This window comes from Equus caballus, chromosome 20 (genome assembly GCF_041296265.1).
Source record: "Equus caballus isolate H_3958 breed thoroughbred chromosome 20, TB-T2T, whole genome shotgun sequence".
Classification (NCBI taxonomy): domain Eukaryota; kingdom Metazoa; phylum Chordata; class Mammalia; order Perissodactyla; family Equidae; genus Equus; species Equus caballus.
The window spans coordinates 36,578,088-36,598,283 of record NC_091703.1 but is presented as its reverse complement, the minus strand read 5'-3'; the positions used below and the strand labels follow the sequence as shown (position 1 = coordinate 36,598,283).

Here is a 20,196-nt window from a genome sequence, read left to right as displayed (position 1 = left end):
ATTTTTCCTTTTATGAATCATGTTTTTGATGTCCAATAAGAACTTTTTTCTTAGCCCAGATCCTGAAGATTTTCTCCCAAAAGTTTTAAGGTTTTACATTTTAGTCTGTGATCCATTTTGAGTTAATTTTTATATAATGTGTGATACTTTTTGGCCTATGGATGCCTTATTCCTCCAGCAGTATTTGTTGAAAGTTTAATTTTCTTTTATTGAATTGCTTTTGCACCTTTGTCAAAAATCAGTTGTGCATATGGAGTGGGACTATTTCCGTGTTCTTTGTTCTGCTCCATTCATCTATGTGTCTGTAACTCTGCCAAGACCACACAGTCCTGACTACTCTAACTATATCATAAGTCTTGAAATAAGGTTGACAGATTTCTCCCATATAATTCTTTTTTTTCAAAACTGTTTTTACCTGCTTTAGTTCCTTTGCCTTTCCATATAAATTTTAGAATTATCTTGTCTATATCTAAGAGAAATCTTGCTGCAATTTTGATAGGCATTGAGTTGAACCTGTTTATCAATTTGGAAGTATCATCATATTTACTACATTGAATCTTCCAATCCATGAATGCAGTATGTCTCTCCATTTATTTAGATATTCTTTGATTTCTTTTTCAGTATTGTGTAGTTTTCAGCATTCAAATTTTGCATACGTTTTGTTAGAATTATACCAAAATGTTTCTTTTTTGAGCAACTTTTAAAACTCCAAAATGTGTTTACTGGGATGGTTTCCCACTCATCTTGATTCAGGGTGCTTTTAGTGCTGCTTCTGTCTGAAGGAGCATCTTCTGTAAGCTTACTTTTCTTCCTGTATGCAGGCAGAGGACAGTGGAGCAGCCAAAATACGCAAGCACAATTTGTGCATGACTAAGACTGCAGTGAGTTTATAGTATCCTGAGCATTTCACATCCGTGAAGTAGGAAGTGGGGCTCTCCACCAGGCACTTCTTCTTGTGTCTCCTCTTCTCCTCTTCTGGAGACGGATGAAGGAGATCCTTTGCAAGAGGCATGTTTTCACAGGGAGATAGTCACTTCCAGAAAGGCTTGAGAGATTTTAAATGGTGTTGTATTTTTAAATTTTTGTATTTGTGTGTTCAGTGCTAGTACATATAAATACAATTGATTTTTGTATGTTTATCTTGTATCCTGAAACCTTGCTGAACTCACTTATTAGTTCTAGTAGTTCATATGTAGATTCCTTGGAATTTCTTTGTAGACAGTCATGTCATCTGAAAATGGGAACAGTTTAATTTCTTCCTTTGCAAACTGTATGCTTTTTATTTCCTTTTCTTGCCTATTGCACTGGCTAGAACTCCCAAAAATGTGGAGTGAGAGTGGTTAGAGTGGAAGTCCTTGCCATGTTTCCAATCAGAGAGGGGAAAACATTCAGTCTTTCATCACTAGGTGTTATTTAGCTGTAACGTTCTTTTAGATGCTCTTTATCAAGTTGAGGAAGTTCCCCTCTATTCTTCTTTTTCTGAGCATTTCGTCATGAATAGGTGTTGTGTTACGTAACCCAGTACTCCATATATGTACATCATTGACTTGGATTATACTTTTCTTACAGCTGCCTTTTCTACTGGTTGTCAAATGAGCTATATTCTTTCCATTTATTGCCTACGTGAAGTCTTTGAACATGGACTCTATGTCATGCATTTACTCTTCTTCAGGTTTCCAGCATAAATTGACACCATTTCAGCTCCTCAAGCACTTATTCTGGTGTATGCCTCCTACAGTTTAGTTATGTTATGAGTGTGTGCTTACATTTGATTCCCTTTAATATCCTAGTGTCTTTTTTTCTTACACAAGTGGTGTGTGCCTTTGGGTATATTTTCTTTTTCTTGCCTAATGGCTCTTGTTAAAACTTCCAGCCCTTTGTTGAATAAGAGTGGTGAGATTGGGCATCCTTGTCTTGTTCCTCTTCTCAGAGAAATAGCTTTCAGCTTTTTACCATTGAGTATGATGTTAGCTGTGGGTTGGTCATATATGGCCTTTATTTTGTTCAGGTACTTTCCTTCTATACCCATTTTATTGAGAGTTTTTATCATAAATGAATGTTGGATCTTGTCAAATGCTTTCTCTGTATCTATTGAGATGATCATATAATTTTTATTATTTATTTTGTTAATGTGGTGTATCACATTGATTGATCTGTGGATATCGAACCATTCCTGCATCCCAGGAATAAATCCCACTTGGTTGTGGTGTATGATCCTTTTAATGTAGTGTTTATTCGATTTGCTAAGATTTTGTTGAGTATATTTGCATCAACGTTCATCAGTGATATTGGCCTATTATTTTCCTTTTTTGTGTGGTCCGTCTGGTTTTGGAATCAGGGTCATGTTGGCCTTATAAAATGATTTAGGAAGCATCCTGTTGTCCTCAATTTTTCAGAATAGTTTGAGAAGGATAGGTATTAAATCTTCTTTGAATGTTTGGTTGAATTCACTGGGAGACCATCTCGTTCTGGGCTTTTGTGTTTTGGGAGGCTTTTGATAGTGTTTCAATCTCTTTACTTTTGACTGGTCTATTCAAATTCTTTATTTCTTCTTGATTCAGTTTTGGGAGGTCATATGATTCCAGGAAATTCTCTATTTCTTCTAGGTTATCCAATTTGTTGACATATAGGTTTTCATAGTATTCTCTTATAATCCTTTGCATTTCTGTTCTGTCTGCTGTGATTTCTCCTCTTTCACTTCCAATGTTATTTACTTGAGTCTTCTCTCTTTTTCTTCTTAGTGAGTCTGGCTAAGTGCTTCTCAATTTTGTTTATGTTCTCAAAGAACTGGTTCTTAGTTTCATTGATCCTTTCTATTGTTTTCTTTAGTCTCTAATACTTTTATTTCTGCTCTGATTTTTATTATTTCCTTACTTCTACTTACTTTGGTCTTCATTTATTCATCCATTTCTAGTTCTTTTAGGTATAAGGTAAACTTGTTTACTTGAGATTTTTCTTGTTTGTTGAGGTAGTCCTGTATTGCTATAAATTTCCATGTTTGTACTGCTTTTGCTGCATCCCAAAACTTTTGGTAGATTTTCTTTTCATTTTCATTTGTCTCCAGGTATTTTTTGATTTCTCTTTTGATTTCTTCATTGATTCAATTGTTGTTGAGAAGCATGTTGTTTTGTCTCCACATATTTGTGACTTTCCCAGCTTTTTTCTTATAGTTGATTTCTAGTTTCATACCATTGTGGTCAGAAAAGATGCTTGATATGATTTCAATCTTCTTAAATTTATTGAGGCTTGCTTTATTTCACAACATATGGTCTGTGTTTGAGAATGTTCCACACACACTTGAGAAGAATGTGTATTCTATTGTTTTGGGATGGAATTTTCTATATACATCTAGTAAGTCCATCTGGTCTAGTGTTTCATTTAGGCCACTGTTTCCTTGTTGACTCTTTCTGGATGATCTATCCATTGACATAAGTGGGGTGTAGAGGTCTCTTACTATGATTGTGTTGCCGTCAATTTATTGTGTTTCTTTATACATTTTGGCATTCCTGTGTTTGGTGCATATATATTAATAAGTGCCATGTCTTCTTGGTAGAATGTCCTTTTTCTCATTATGTAATGCCCATCTTTATCTCGTTATCTTTTTTCTCTCGAAGTTTGTTTTGTCTGATATAAGTATGGTTACGCTTGCTTTCTTTTGTTTGCCATTTGCTTGGAATATCATCTTCTAATCCTTCACTATGAGCCTATGTTTGTCTTTAGACCTGAGGTGTGTCTCCCGGAGGCAGCGTATTGTTGGGTCTCGGGTTTTTTAAATTTTGTTGAGGACATAATAGTTTACAACTTTGTGAAATTTCAGTTGTGCATTATTATTTGTCAGTCATCACGTATAGTTACCTCTTTACCCCTTATCCATCCAGCCACTCTGTGTCTTTTGATTGGTGAATTCAATATATTTACATTTAGATAATTTAGATACATTTAGAAATATGAGGGTTTAATATTGCTATTTTATCTTTTGTTTTCTGGTTTTTCTATATTTCCTTTGCTTTTTTTTTCTTGTATTTCTGACTGCCACTTCAGTTTGGTGATTTTCTGTGATGTTTTCCTCCATTTTCTCTTTTTTTATGATTTGCAACTCTGTTCTGATTTTTGTTTTGTAGTTACCATGAGGTTTGTATAAAAGATTTCTTAGATGAGATAGCCCTTTTTCTGATAGCCTCTTATTTCCAGTAGCCGATGCAAGTTTCATCCCTTTCCTCTCCCCCTTCTAAGTTTTTAATGTCACAAATTATTCTTTTTTGGTTGTGAGTTTGTCACCAAATTGAAGTGGTTGTTGCTATTTTTGATGCTTTCTTTCCGTTTATCCTTTATGTTATAATTAAATGTTTACTGACCTATTCTGTTATAGAGCTAAAATTTTCTGGTTCTGTCTATTTACCTCCTTGCTCAAAGCTTTGTAAACCTTTGTTTTTTTGTTTCAGGTAGGAATTCTCCTTCATCATTTCCTGTAAGGCAGGCCTAGTGGCAAAAAACTCCCTCAGCTTTTGTTTGTCTGAGGAAGTTTTTATTTCTCCACCATATCTGGAGGATAATTTCACTGGATTGAGTATTCTTGGCTGATCGTTTTTGTCTTTCAGTATTTTGAATGTATCATTCCACTTTCTCTTAACCTGTAGGGTTCCTACTGAGAAACCTTCTGAAAGCCTGATTGGATTCCTTTGTAGGTCATTTCCTTCTCTCTGGCTTCTATTAATATTTTTTCTTTGTCATTTACTTTGGCAGTTTTAATATAATATGCCCTGGAGAAGGTCTTTGTGCATTGAGGTAATTAGGAGTTCTATTAGCTTCTTATATTTACATGTCCAGCTCCTTCCTCAGGTTTGGGAAGTTCTCAGCTGTTATGTTTTTGAACAAGCTCTCTGCTCCTTTCTCCTTCTCCTCTCCTTCTTGAATACCTATAATCCTTAAGTTGCTTTTCGAATTTAGTCAGATATTTCTCAAAAAATTTCTTCATTTTTAAAAAATCTTAGTTCTTTCCCTCTTCCACCTGAATCACTTCTAGATTTCTATCTTTGAGTTCACTAATTCTTTTCTCTCCTTCTCTCCTTCATAAGATCTGCTCTATTTTTAATGCACTCTACATTATTTTTCATCTCTTTAAGTGTGCTCTTTGTCTCCAGAATTTCTGTTTGGTTTTTCATTAGAGTTTCAATCTCTTTGGTGAAGTACTCCTCCCATTGATTAATTTTATTCTTAAGCTCATTGAACTCTCCAAGTTTCTTTACGACAGCTATTTTGAATTCTCTGTCAGTTTGATTGTAATCTTCTGTGACTTCAAGTTTGGTTTCTGTAGTGCTGTCATTCTCCTGTTCTGCTGAGTTACTGTAGTTCTTCATGATGTTTGATGAATTGATCCTTTGCCAGTTCATTTGTGGTAGTAACCACCTTTCTTATCTGGGTACGACTTTGGTTACTTTGGTTCTGATCTGCTTCTGGTTGTATTTGAGAGCCTGAACTTTCCACTCTCCACTGCCTCTGCCTTGTGCCACTTCTGCTTCTGAGGTTGCTGGTGGCTTGCTGCTTATGTTGTTGCTGCAGTCTCAGGTGATGCTGAGGGGGTACCAGCCTGGGAGCACTTCTGCTGCCTCCAAGGTTGCCTGGGTTTCGTGTTCCTCCACTGGCTTCCCTTGTGCTCTCTGTGGGCTTGGATGCTGCTGCCCCACACATTAGCTATGGTTCTGCTCCTGGGATGTCTGGTGGTGCTGGTTGCATGACTACCAGGGGTGCTAGGTTCACAGGTGTCGCTGCCACAGCCAGGGGCCCAGGGATCTGGGGACTTGTATGTAGCCCCTGCTGATGGAGCTGATGTTGGGGGTGCCACCACTGGGGCTTGGGTCACTGGTTCTGGAGTGGTTCCTGATGTCTCTTATTGCAGATTCCATCTGCCACCGCTAGGGGGAAACAGAGGCTAAGCAGGGAGGAGTTTATGTTGCTGCTTGCTGAGCAGCCTTTGGTCTGATGCTAGCCAGTGTGTTTTCAGAACTCAGGTGAGGCACCCCACCCTAGCTGGGAAAATCTGAGTTTTATCTACTTTCCTTACTGTTTGAAAGACCTGACCACTGACGGGCAAGGTGTCGTGGGGGTGTACATGCTGGATCTGTTGGGAGACGTTAAGGGAGCAAGCCATGCCTATTTTTTCTACCCTTACTTTGACTACTTGTAGGCATGCAGGCTGTAACCATAGGAGATGGACAGAGAGGAAGTTGCACCCACCTTCTCTGCCCCCACCATGACTGCTTGTATGTGAGCAGGTTGGATCCAGTGAGAGGTTGGCAGGGAGCAAGCTGTACCTGTTTTTTCTCTGCCCCTGCCATGACTGCTTGCAGTTACACTGACTGGATCTGCTGGAAGTCAGGCAGGAAGCAAGCCTTGTCCTCCTTCTCTGCCTCCCACCAAGACCACTGACAGGCATGCAGGCCGTTGTGAGGATCTGAACCCTGGATTGCTGCTGATGGGGGAGGGGAGGCGGCTGTTCCTCTAGTCCAACTGCTTCCCGGGGGTCCAGTCCACTCACTTCAGATGTATAGATGCATGGATCTTGTAGGCATCCTACTGTGCTGTGTATGGAATTCTCTGTTGCTCAGTGGATGTCTGACTGGTTGTAATGTAGAGGGAAGAGACAAAGGTAACAACTCAGTCCCCCATGACACTGATGTCTCCCCTAGAATTCTTATATACTATTTGTGGTTGTGTAAATTGGTACAAATATTTTTAAAAAGTTCTCCTTAGCAGAATCTACTAAAGCTGAACATGTGCATACCCTAAGACCTAGTGATTCCAGTAGTAGATACATACCCAAAAGAATTGTGTTTATATGATCACCAAAAAGCATATAAAAGAATGATTATAATGTAATGAGTAATGATAAACACAAACTGGAGACTACAAAATATACAAGAGTAAAATATGTAAATAAATTCAGTAATATGTATACAATAAGTATTTATTTTATAAGAATAAAGGCACTAGTCTTGTAACAACATGGATGAATCTCACAAACATATTTTTAGGTGAAAGATGCCAGAAGCAAATGACATATACTATGATGCCATAGTGTATGACTTCATTTATATAATATTCAAAACAGGCAATATTAATCCATGTAACTAACAGTCAGAATAGTACTGTCCTCGGGGAGGAAGTCACTAGAAGGTGGCATGAGGGGACTTCTGAATTTGAGGTAAATATTCCATTTCTTGATGTGAATCTTGGTCCAGTTAATGTGTTTACTTTGTTAACAGTCATCCAACTGTACTATTATGATTTATGCTCTAAGACAGACAAGAAAATCATGTGTAAACTCCAGTCACGTGTAACTAGAAGACAGAAAATACTTTTGATTAACACATAAGCAGGGAAATAAATATTCAAGTCTAGCAAAGCCAAGTTTGGAGATCATGTCTGAATGGCCAGAATGACTGGAAAAGAAAAGGGTGGAGTAGGGACTAGGGAAAATGGGCAGAGAGAAAATCATTCTGCAAAAAAATAATCTTTTCTGAGTGAGAGAATTAAGAAAGCAAGTCTGAGACATAGTATACAAGTGCACTGATTGCTATGGAGTCCAAATTAAGGAACTTGAACATGCAGAAAATCAGAGGGGATTGTCTTGGGAAGGAGTTTGCATGGGGAGTGAAGAGGTGACAAATCTTGGAGGCTCCCTAAGAAGCATGGTAGTAAAGGGAAAAAGGAAGCAAGTGGAGGGAATTAAATTCCTTTCAGAAGCAAAAGAGAGTCACAAAGTCAGAAGATCTATCAACCTCTTCTCTCCCCCAAAGATTCCTGTTATTGATAAAACTACGCTTCACGGTATTAACAGTAGAGGGTGATCTTGAATTAAGAAACCTAGTAAGCCACAAGCATTCTTACACTGATCCACATACAACTGTTTTTGCTGGTCCAGGAAAATAGATATTCCAGAATGAACACAAAACTGCAGATGTGATCCGTTAAAGCTTCTGTCAGACGATGCATATTTTCTCCAAAACAAGACTGAGAAAAAGAACATCATCAACATCAGTGAAACAGAAGAGAACTGTAACACTATGCCCCAAACTGAATCAGACCTTCATGAATTGAAAAACAATTCAAATTAGAAAATAAAGACCCAGGAATTAAATGGAAAGAAAATAGGAAGTCATGAAATGAGAGTTAACTGAACTCAAGACAGAAAATAATAATTAAAAAAAGACAAGCTCATACTAGAAGTGAAGATTAAATTACAAATGGATAACATATTCAAATTAAAACACAACTAGAGGCATTGCAAAATGGCATAAAAAGAGTCAAGAGAATGACAATGAAATAAAATAGGCAAACAGGTATCAGTGATTCTATCGGTTTTCTACTGCTGTGTAACAGATTACCACAAATAGCAGGTTAAAATAACACATATTAATTTTCCCATAGTTTCCGTGGGTCAGAAGTCCAGCCATAACTTAACTGGTTCTTCTGCATGGGGTCTCACAGGCTGCAATTAAGTTGTTTTCCTAACTGGAGGCTTGAGTGGGGACAAATCCACTTCCAAGCTCATTCAGGTTGTTGACAGAATTCATCTACTCAATACGGCAACACTGAGGTCCCTGTTTCCTGCAGGCTGCTGGTCAGAGGCCACTCTGAACTCCTAGAAGTCACCAGCAGTTCCTGCTACATTGCCCTCTAACAGGCCCTCTGACAATATGGAGTTTACTTCAAAGCCAGCAAAGAAGGGTCTTTCACTCCAGCAGGCTAAAATGAAGTCTTATACAACAAAACGTAATTATGATTGACACACCATCAGCTTTGCCCTATAATATCCTAATAAAGGAAATGTCATCCTATCACATTTGGCATACAGCATAACCTATTCAAGGACTTGACATCTGTCACCTTTGCCTTATTATACTGATTAGAAGCAAGTCACAGGTCACATTAACTTTCCATGGAGGAGGTTATACAAGGACATGAGTCATTGTGGGTCATCTTAGAGTGTGTCCACCCTCTGGCTCCCAATGATTCATGTCCCTCCCACAGGCAAAATACATCCATTCCAACCTAAGTTCCCCAAAAGTTTCATTCAATTACAGAATCAGCTCATAGCCCAAAATATCATTGTCTAAATCAGGTCTAGGTGAAGATAGGGATCCTGGTTGTGATTCATCAAGTACAACTCCTGGAGTAGAATTCCTCTCCATCTGTGAACCTGTGTAACTAGAGACAAGTTATCTGCCTCCAATACACCCAACTTACAATTGTGGGACAGGAATAGGATAACTACTATAAATATTCTAGTTCAAAAAGAGGGAAAATGGAAAGTAAAAAGGAGGCACTGGTGCATGGCAGTTCTGAATTCCAGTTGGGAAAACTCCAGCCTGAGTTCCTTGATTAGATTTCATGGACTGGGAATAACCCACTCTCTCACTTTCACAGGTCTGGATTGGGAAAGGCCAGCATTCCTTCCTAAAGCTTGACAACCCTGCCAACTCTTATTTCCCTGACTAATCCTTGGTGGCTCTTTGCTCTCTCTCTGATTCTTGGTTCTGGCTTCCTGGTCATCCGTAGTTTTTCATGGAAGGTAGCATTGTTTGCATCTGAGTAGTTTTATCAGACTGCTTCCTGCCAGTGAAACTTGAGAGTCTGATAGCCTCCTTTTATTTTGTACTATCTCTGTTTTAGTCCAGGCAACAGTATTTCTTAAAAAGTTTACATGTCTCCGTGGATTTTTTTGGGGATTCACTCCATTAGACTCAGGTAATGGTCCTGTAGTCATAAAAATATAGGTGGATGGGAGACAGAGAATAAAGAAAAACTGGATCCTTGTTCTAGCTACATGGAGTCACATAAAATTGAGAAAATATATTGAGGAAGTTCTATATAGCAACCTCCAATTGCTGCATAATAGGTGTAGAAGAGAGTTTAATGAAAGAAATAATAGAAGACCTTTTCCTGAGCTGAGGGAAGACTTTAGTCTTTGGATGGATAAGATTCATACAGTTTAAAGGCATCAAGCAGAAATAATGAAAATATACAAATAGTCATATTTATATTGATGAGGTTTTTCTGACTGCAAGATCAGAAAGAAAAGAAAAACAAATAATCACAACAAAAAGTTGCTCTCAAAGCTTTGAGAAAGGAAAAGAGCAAGCTAACCAACAAACAGTTTATGCATAGAAGGACAAGAACCAGGCAGGAAACAGATGTCTTACCTGAAATATAAGCCCAAAACAATGGGAAACCAAGGAGGTTATCTGAATGCAAGAAGCTGGGTGTTGCAGGAAAGGCAGAATAAGAGAGGAGATTGGGGGTTGGGAGATGGAAGAGAGAAAAGGGAGAGAGAAGGAAATCTGAGCAGACCATGTGGAGTATATACTGGGGAAAGGGATCGCTAATGAGTGTGTTATTTTAAAACTTGCTCTGTGTGGCAAAATTACCCTTGCCACACCCTCAGAGAACTAAATCACATTTCAAAAATTTTCGAGCTATATTTTGATTTTCTTTTGATGTAAAACTGTTAAAGCACTTTGATTCTACTGGAAGTTCAAAGTCTTTCTTAGTGTGCCAGGATATTGGATATTGACAGCTGTAAGACTATTAACTGGGTGTGGACACCAGCAGGGGGAGACACTGCACTTTAGAAATTCACTGCGAGCTGAGGCTTTCCGTTCTTCCTCTCACTTTTCACACTTCCGGACTGAGAAAGGCCAGCACTCCTTCTTAGAGAGTGGTGACCCGGCCAGCACTTATTTTCCTGACTATTCCTCCCATGTTTCCAAAATATGATGCAACCTGAGACATGGGTTTTGGATGTTTGAGAAGCAAAGAAGCATGAAATGGAGCAGGACTTAAAGCGTACTTTTGCTTGAAGACCAAGGAGCTCAGTCTTTTACAGGTTCTAACAGGTAAGAGATTGCTACTGTAAAACTGCATGCTTAAAAACAATCATCACTGCCAGTGCAAGCCACTATCCTTTTCACACTGAGCTTTCAATATCCTCTGCCATTATCTAATGCATTCTTGATATATCAGCACGAGTGATATTTTATTTTATAATTTATATTTTAAAATTATGAGGATATGTTTAAAAATTAAACGATAGAGATATATTTTCATAAAATAGGAGCCCTTTGCGCCTTCCCTTTACTCCAATAAACTTACACACAGAGAAACTTTCCATATATTCCTATTTTATTAGGTGACTTTAACATGAATAGGCTTGGAATTACATCAAATGCTTTTTTTGGGGAGGGAGTGGGAATCTAAGGATCAGTGAATTTATAAGTATGAAAATCATATAAAGTTTGTTCACTGACCAAAATGAAATTAAATTAGAAATCAATGTAAAAATATATTACCAAATATCTGTAAACTAAAAACATTCTTCTTTTAAATAAAACATGGGTCAGAGGAGAAATCAGAAGAGGATTTAGAAAGCATTTGGAGATGAATAAAATAAAATCTAATATATCACAATTTATGTAATACATCTAAAACAGCGTTTCAATGGACAATTATAGCATTAAATGCTTAAACTAGAAATGAGGAAATATCTCAAATGGACTAAGATTCTACCTTAAGAAACTGGAAAATCGAATAGCAACTTAAGCCCAAATTAAGCCATAGAAAGGAAATAATAAAAATCAGAGAAGGAATCAATGTTATGAAAATAGAAAACAAATTGAAAAAATCAATGAAACAAAAATATAATTCTTTGGGAAGGCCTCTAAAATTGATAAACATCTAGTGAGACTGAATGGGAAAGAAAGAGAGAAAGCTCAATTTGCCAATATCAAGAATGAAAGAAAGGATATCACTACAGATTGTGTAGAAATGAAAATTACAACAAAAGAATACAGAAAAACTTTATAAATTGGGCCACTTAGATGAAATGGGAAAACTCCTTGAAATATACATATTATGAAAGATCATTCAGGAAAATGGAATGACCTGAAACAGACCTATACTATTTCTAATAAAGAAATTGAATTCGTAGCTTAAAACCTTCCCACAAAGTTAATTCCAGGCCCAGGTGTTTTCACTGGCAAATTCTTTCAAGCATTTAAGGATAACATGACACCATTCCATAAACATTCCAGCAAACAGAAGAGGAACTTATTCTATGATACCACCATTATCCTTATACTGAAATCAAAGACGTTACAGGAAGAGAAAACTACAGACCAATATCCCTCATGAGCATAGATGCAAAAATTCTTAATAAAACTTTAACAAATCAAATCAAACAATATAAAAAAAGAATACTGCAGCATGATCAAGTGGAATGTAAACAAGGAATGCAAGATTGCTTTAGCTTTCAAAAATCAGTCAATGTAATTCATCAGAAAAACAACACACCCAAAAATTATCAGCTCAATTGATGCAAAAATATATTTAACAAATTCCAACTCCTATTCATAATAGGAATTCTCAGCAAGGTAAGAATAGGAAACTTTCTCAAGCTGACAAAGGGCATCTAAGAAAAATCTACTGCTAACATCAAGCTTAATGGTGAAAGAATGAATGCTTTCCTCTGAGATTGAGACCAAGGCAAAAATTTCTGCTCTCACCACTCCTAGTCAATATAATACTGAAGGTTTTATCCAGAGCAAAAAGCAAGACAAAAAAATAAGAGGCATGTCAATGGGAAAGGACAAAATGAAACTGTCTATCACAGATAACATGATTGACAATATAAAACGAGGATTGGCTTTTTCTGTGAAGGGCCAAAGAGTGAACATTTTAGGCTCTGTGTCTAAGAGACAAAATGAGGGATATTATTTACATATACAACCATCCCAAATGTAACCGTTTAAAAATGTAAAAATTATTCTTAGCCCATAGATTGTACAAAAACAGGTGGCTGTGAATTTGGCCCATTGGCCGTAGTTTGTCAATCCTTATAATAGAACATCTTAGAACTGGAATTAAGGAAAAAGTGAGTCTAGCAACGTTACAGGATGCAAGTCCAATTAATATGATCAATTTTATTTCTATTTACTTGCAATGAGCAATGAAAAATTGAAATTTATAATTTTCATTCACAATAGCATCAAACGTATAAAATACTTAGGGATAAACTTGACAAAAGAGGTGCACAACTCATATATTGAAAACTACAATATATGCTGAGAGAAATTAAAGAATATCTAAATAAATGGAGACATAGGCCATGTTCAAAGACTGGAAGAATCAATATTATTAATATATCAATTCTTCCCTAGTTGATGTACAGCTTTGACACAATTTGCAATCCAAATCCATAAGGCTTTATTGAAGAGATTGACAAGCTTATTCTTACATTTATATGGAAATGCAAAAGACATAGAATAGCAAAAATTGTTTTGAAAAAGAAGGGTAAAGTTGGAGGGTTTATACTACCTATTTTAAGATGTTTTTATGTAGCTACATCAAGACAGTGTGGCAGTAGTGTAAAGATAGATATGTTGACAAATGAACAGACTAGAGATTCCTGAAATAGATCTCTACTTATAAAAGCAACTATTGACAAAGGTGCCCAGGCAATTCAATAGGGAATGATAATCTTTTTAACAAATGGTGCTGAGACAGCCGGATATCTATACACAAATGATTGAACCTAGACCCTTATCTCACACTTAATAGACATCAGGCAGTATAAGTGCTGAGAACACAGAGATATCCACCCAGACCCTGCCCTTAGGAAGCTGACAGAAAGAGCTTAATCAGTAACAACAATGCAAATTTACTACCATACAAAAATTAACTCAAAGTGGATCAAAACCCTAAACACAACAGTGAAAACTATAAAACTTCAATAAAATGTCATAGGAGAAAATCTAAGTGCCTTCAGATATGGCAAAAATTTCATAACCAACTAACAAAAAGCATAAACTGTAAAATAAAAAGTAAATTACTTGGACTATATCAAAATTAAGTACTTTTGTCTTCCAACCATACTGTTAGAAAAATAAAAAGACAAGCCACAGAGTGAGAAAGATATTTACAAACATCAGACAAATAAATTTTATCTTTAATATATAAAGAATACTTACAATTTATTAATAAGAGGAAAAACAACCCAATTAAAAATGGTCAAAAAATTTGAACAAACACTTCCATCATAGAAGATATACAAATGGCAAATAAATACTTAAAAAGATGCTTAACATCATAAGCCATTATAGAAACACAAATTAAATTCATACTGCAAGGTCATTACATTCTCATTGGAATGACCAAAATTAAAAAGACTGACCATACCAAGTGTTGGCAAGGATGTGAAACAACTAGAATTCTCTTACACTGCCAGCAGGAATATAAAATGATACCCAAATCACTTTGGAAAACAGTTTGGCAACTTTTTAAAAAGGTAAACAAAAAAATACCATATTTTTAAAGTATTTCCTTCCCAGGTATATGCCCAAGAGGAAAGGAAATATGTGTTCATGAAAAGACTGGTACAGAAGGTTCATAGAAGATTTGCTTGTAATAGCCAAAAACTGGAAACAGCCTCAAGTGTCCACCAGTGGGTGAGTAGATAAAGAAATTGTGATGTATTTAAACATACAATGAAATACTACTCAACAATAAAAGAGAAAAAATCATTTATATGTGCATCAATATGGTTGAACCTCAAAATAATTACGCTGAATGAAAAGAAAACAAAAAAAAACTCTTGTATGACCCTCTTTATATAAAATTACAGAAAATACAAACTAATTTTTAAAAAAAATTTAGGAAATACTAACTAACTGACAGGAAGAAGTGTAGTGATTGCTTGGGGATTAGGAGTGGGGGTGGTTTACAAAGGATCATAAAGAAATTTCAGGAATGATGCTATATTCACTGTCTTGATTGTGGTGATGGCCTTGTAGGTGTGTACATATGTTAAAGCTCATGAAATTATACACTTTAAATATGAACAGTTTATTGTATGTCAAATATATATCAATAAAACTGTAAAAAAAAAAAAAACAGAGAAAGTGTGTCTAGAAACCCATCTAGAAACAGGGGATATTGCTCCATTTACTAAAACTTTTTATGGACCTTTATTAAATTTCCTAATTTTTTCATGATTCTACTTATATATTTAAATTCATTTCTTGATATTTTACCTTTTTTCTATTATGAATATAAAATTTTCTGCAAATATGTTTTTCTCATATGCTTTCTTAGTGGTTTAATCTTTCAGAGGCAGGTGATGCTGCCTCCTATCTGTAGAAGAGCTCTTTGTCATCAACAAATATTGTGGCTGCTGAGAGTCTGTGTGTATCAAAGGGGTCAGGAGTGTGGACTAGGACATTCCATTGTATTTCAATGACCCTCTTTCCATTGTTGCCCTGATTATGTTGCTAGAAAATAGCTCTGTTATATTCCCAAACTATATATTTAGAAACTTCTGAAGTATTTGTGTAACAATTGCCTCCACATAGCAAGAAAACATTCTACGATAAAAGGAATAATCAAAGAAAAAATAAAAAGTAAAGTATATTAGAAAGTTAATTATAAAATGAATAGATAAGTGTCGTGACAGAAAAGGTAAGTGTTGTGGTCATTTCTTGCCCATCTATCCTTGCTGATGGTCTTTTAGATTCACATGGTCAACTCTCCAACGTCCAGTGGATTTTGATTGTTGCTTTAAATCTTAGAATATGTGACTCTTTCCATTAACTCTTTTACTACATGACTTCACAGATGTTTGTAATTCCTAGTGACTCTACACATTTCTTGATATGTTTATTTTATGCTGTAATTCCCCGTAATTAAAGCTTTATGCTTCTTGTTGGCTTTTTCAGTGACTTAGTCTACTAGAGACAAGTGATGCTGCCTTACCTCTACTCCTCATTGACTGGAGAGGAAACCAATATATCCTTGAAAACATCTCTGTAAAGTCTCTTTGTTGTCAATGTCTTTATTTGAATCTTAGATTGAGTGTTAGCTTTAAATGTCAGAGTTTGGGGTAAGCGAAGCATCTGTAAGATGCCTCTTTGCACGTGTGTGTATCTTCCAGGGTGTCCTACCCTTGATTCTACAAGATTACCGTAATCTCAAATGGGAGGTGATAGGATCAGTAGGATGAGGGGACAGACATCACTTCAGAACTCCAAGTCACAATCAGGTCATTGGTCCTAAACCAGGGGTGCCCCAGAACAAACAGGTATTGCAAGAAAGAAGTGAACATAAATGTCAGTAGCTTAATATGTTTCCCCAATGGAAAATTCAGAAGATAGGTGGCATGTGAAGGGATAAAATGAACATCAGAGTCAAACGAACATCATTTATAGCCCAGCTGTGTCCCTACTCCTGTCTTTAATCAATGAAAATGAATGATGACTCCAGACCCATTGGTGAGTAGCTGATTCTCATGGCTTCTGGTCAACCAAAAGATCCATGGTATACTAGAAATAGGGCTGGAGGTAGGGGAAATGTGCCCATATGCCTCCCTAGTTGTCTGGGAGCCTATTCATTTTCTAAGGAGTATAAGGGAATGGTTGAACTCTAGTACAAAATGACTGCTGACATTAAGAAACGAAGATTGTTCTGAGTGAGCATGGTCTGAAAACTGAGCCCTTAAGAGACTGAACTCATCCTGAAGAGGGAGCTTCACTGTGAGGGAGATGCTCTGTTACTGACTGAATGTGGAGAGGGCCACATGGCAGGGATCCGAGAGGGGCCTCTAGGAGCTGAGAGTGACTCCTGGCTGACAGCTGGCCTGAAGACAGGACTCAATTCATACAAGGAAATGAATTCGCCTATAGCCAGCAAGCTCGGAAGAGGATCCCAATCCTCAGATGAGAACTGCAAACCCAGCTTGTGACTTCAGTCTTGTGAGACCTTAAGGAGAGAGCCGATATGAGCCCACCTACACTTCTGACATAGAAAATTGAGATAATAAATGGCCTTTAAGTTGCTAAGTTTGTACTAACATGTTATGGCAGTGGTAGAAAACTGGTACAATATCTTTTTCTCACTTAAGTTTTACACTCTACATCTTAAGCATTTTTTTTTACATAACTGGAATGCTTAATAATCAATATACCATTCACATATTAGTTCTTGATTTTTCATATAACTTGTGGCTGTATGTATGATGATTTTTAAATACAAAGTTTTTTTTAATATGGCCTAACAATGTTTTTTCTCTACAGTTTCTTCCTCTGTTTTGTTATTTTAAATCATCCCACCACCTTTTAATGAAATAAATATTCACTTACTTTTTTCTGTATTTTGAGTTTCTTATTTTACATTTGAAATTTTAATCAATCTTAATACCATCCATGTGAGTGTTAATGTATGGGCTCTTTTTGCTTTCCAAGTAATTAACCAATCGATTGACCCAATACCAGTTTTAGTAAGTTTCCTTCATTCCACTAAATAAAAAATTTACTTTTATTATATACTACATTCTTAATTTATCCCACATGAAGGCAGGATAACTTTCTCTGTCCTTGAAAGTACTCCCAGTGTGGCGTTCTTTTAAAGAAGTAAGAGTTAAATTGCTTGCTACATAATTAAAAACAATTTGAACCTTTATTACAGAGTCTTGAGAAATATAAAATTTGGATTATATTTCTAACACCAAGAAAAATGATTTAAAATTCTTCTAAAATATCTTCTTCCCCTAAAAATCTCACACTATAATTCTTTCACTCACCAGTTTCCTCATCACTGTGCTACTTTTCCTTCCCTTTCACCTATAGGTGCCATGATGATCAAGCATACCTCAAAAGACTTGTCTCCTGACCCCTCACATCCCACTGACTTCCAATCCCCACTAGCTACTGCCCTTCACCCCACAAACCAAGACTGACTCCCGAAGAGTGGAGTGGGCCCTGCTGTGTCATGGAGAAGTGAAGAACATAACTTACAACACAAAAGCTTCTTAGAAATGTGTTTCTATCTTCCATCCCAAAATTGTCTCAAAGGGATAGCAGATTCCTAAAAATATAGTAAATAAATTTCTCAATCTCATTAATCTTAACAAAAATTAGGGTCTGTTTCTGTGCAGTCAATTTTACTCCAGAGTTGGGCTTTTTTGTAGCAGTATGAACATGTTTAGCTTCATAATAATTTGTAAACATCTGTTAGAGCAACTCCATTTTTCTTATTAATAATTATTTTTTACATTGATTATTTTTGAAAAAAATAGAAACATTTTATTAATAAAATTATTGTATCAATATTTAAATAAAAGCATCACCAAATCTATGTATTTTGTTAGGGAAATTGACACAAACTGTCCTGTCAAGAACATGATATCTGTCTTTGTTTATTAAACATCTTTCTGTCCTTAGGTAAAGTTTTGTTCTTTTCTGTGGATTGCACACATGGCTGGTAGGGTTTATTGTTTTGACATTTTGTATATTTATTGCTTTTATAACTGAATTGTTTTCTGGAACTGACTTAGTGGCTTAGTCTGCCAGAGACAGGTGATGCTGCCTCACATCTGCTCATTGAGGAGAGAGGAAGGTATTTAATGGTTTAACTTAAACACAACTTCCAGGATCCTTTTTTTGTTTTTAAGCAGAATCCCATATTTGGTCACTCCCTGGTCTAGAGTTAGTCCAGTGGTTACTTCCTTCAGCCAAGGCAACCCTCCCCTCCTCCAAGAGCCAGGCGTGTGATAGAAAACGTCCTCTGTGGTCATGTAGTCATGGCTCCTCTTGTCCTGAGTGTCCGGGCTGCAAGTTTTATGTATTCACTTCCAACTAAGCCTTTCTTCTGAACTTCTTGTAGTCAGTTTTGATTCCCAAAGTATTTTAATCTGATCTACAATATAATAATTTCCCCAAAATGTGAAGAATATAAGTATACAGAATTTTGAAGTCATATCAGTACAAGAGCATAGGACAGAGTATTTAGATTCTAACATAACCTTCAACAAAGTAGTCTTTCTATAAAGTGTTTCACAATAATCAAAATTCATTTGATTAATATAGACATAGGGGCGATATGTCAATGAAAGGCAAGCCCAATATTCTGATTTAGCACATAAGAGGAGGAGAGGCCGGTGAGAAAAGGCCCTACTTGAAGGATAGGGTGAGGGGTGGGCAAGGAGGATTGATATGGTCTGAATTCCAGATGCATATTCTAGCCGCTGATTTGGCATCATCATCAGCTTGAATGTTTTCGCGAGAGCCTGTCTTACATCTCTGGCAATTCTAAAATAGGAAAACAAGGATCATTTTATGTGAGTCCAGGTCCTCAAGAAATCATTAAAATGGTTATATTCTCATTTATTTTTCTCCACACTTTTTTGATTTATTATTTAAATTCAATTTGTTTTGAATATTTAATATATTTTAATGACAAAAAATTCAAAAGGTGCATTACAGTAGAAAGTCTCTCTCTCTCTCAACCCATACTTACAGCTACCATGTGTACCTTTGAAGAAGTAACTACCTTTAGTACTTTTTGGGTATCCATCTGGAAATATTCTATAAATATACAAGCAAAACCCATCTATCTACATCTATCATCTGAATAGCTCTCTCTTATGAACACAAATCACAGTGTGCTATACACTTTGCTTTTTCCTAACTATACATCTTATAAGTTTTCATATCTGAACATAAATATCTGCCTCATTTTGAAAATAGCCACTTAGTAGTCTGATAGTGATGACATTCAGGTCGTTTTCTACCTTTGCTCTTATAAATAATGGTGCAACAAATAACCATATACATATATTACTCTACACATTTTCAAGATATATGAAGGATAAATTGTTAGAGGTGGATTTGTTAGGTCAAAGACTGTCCATTTCTAAATTTGATTGATAGTGCCAAATTTCCCTCCATAAAACTTTTACCAATATACAACTCACCATCAATGTATGAGAGCACATTATGACACTTCTTGAGCTATGCCCGTTTTATAGGTGAAAATGATATATCCCCAAACTTTTTTATTCTTCTTATGTTAATTAGGGTATGCCAAACTGCTGTAATGAATAGACCCAAAAGTATATGACAGCTCGAATTCACTAGAAGCTTAAATCCACTAAGGTAACAACAGGCAAGTGTGGATGATTAATGAGTAACTCTCCTCCAGAAGGTAATTCAGGGATCCTGACTCCCAAACGTTAATATGTTGACTCCCCCCTTTTTTTTCCTGGGAAAATTAAACCACTTCAATACTTCCTCAAAAAGAGAGGTCAAGAAGGGGGCCAATTGTGATCTAGAAGACTAAGGCAAGGAGGTTAGTGAAATTTGTTACAGTGTC

At 36.3% G+C, this 20,196-nt stretch overlaps 1 long non-coding RNA gene and 1 pseudogene across 1 annotated transcript; one reads left to right on the top strand and one right to left on the bottom strand.

The window, feature by feature from the left end:
- Nucleotides 1-760: 760 nt before the first annotated feature.
- LOC100630662 (small ribosomal subunit protein eS27-like) lies at nt 761-1,012 on the bottom strand (annotated as a pseudogene).
- A 9,645-nt stretch (nt 1,013-10,657) lies between these two features.
- Nucleotides 10,658-17,197, top strand: LOC106782302 (uncharacterized). Its single transcript, XR_001379268.3, has 3 exons — nt 10,658-10,895; nt 14,385-14,501; nt 15,768-17,197. It is a non-coding gene; the product is annotated as an uncharacterized lncRNA (long non-coding RNA).
- Nucleotides 17,198-20,196: the final 2,999 nt, after the last annotated feature.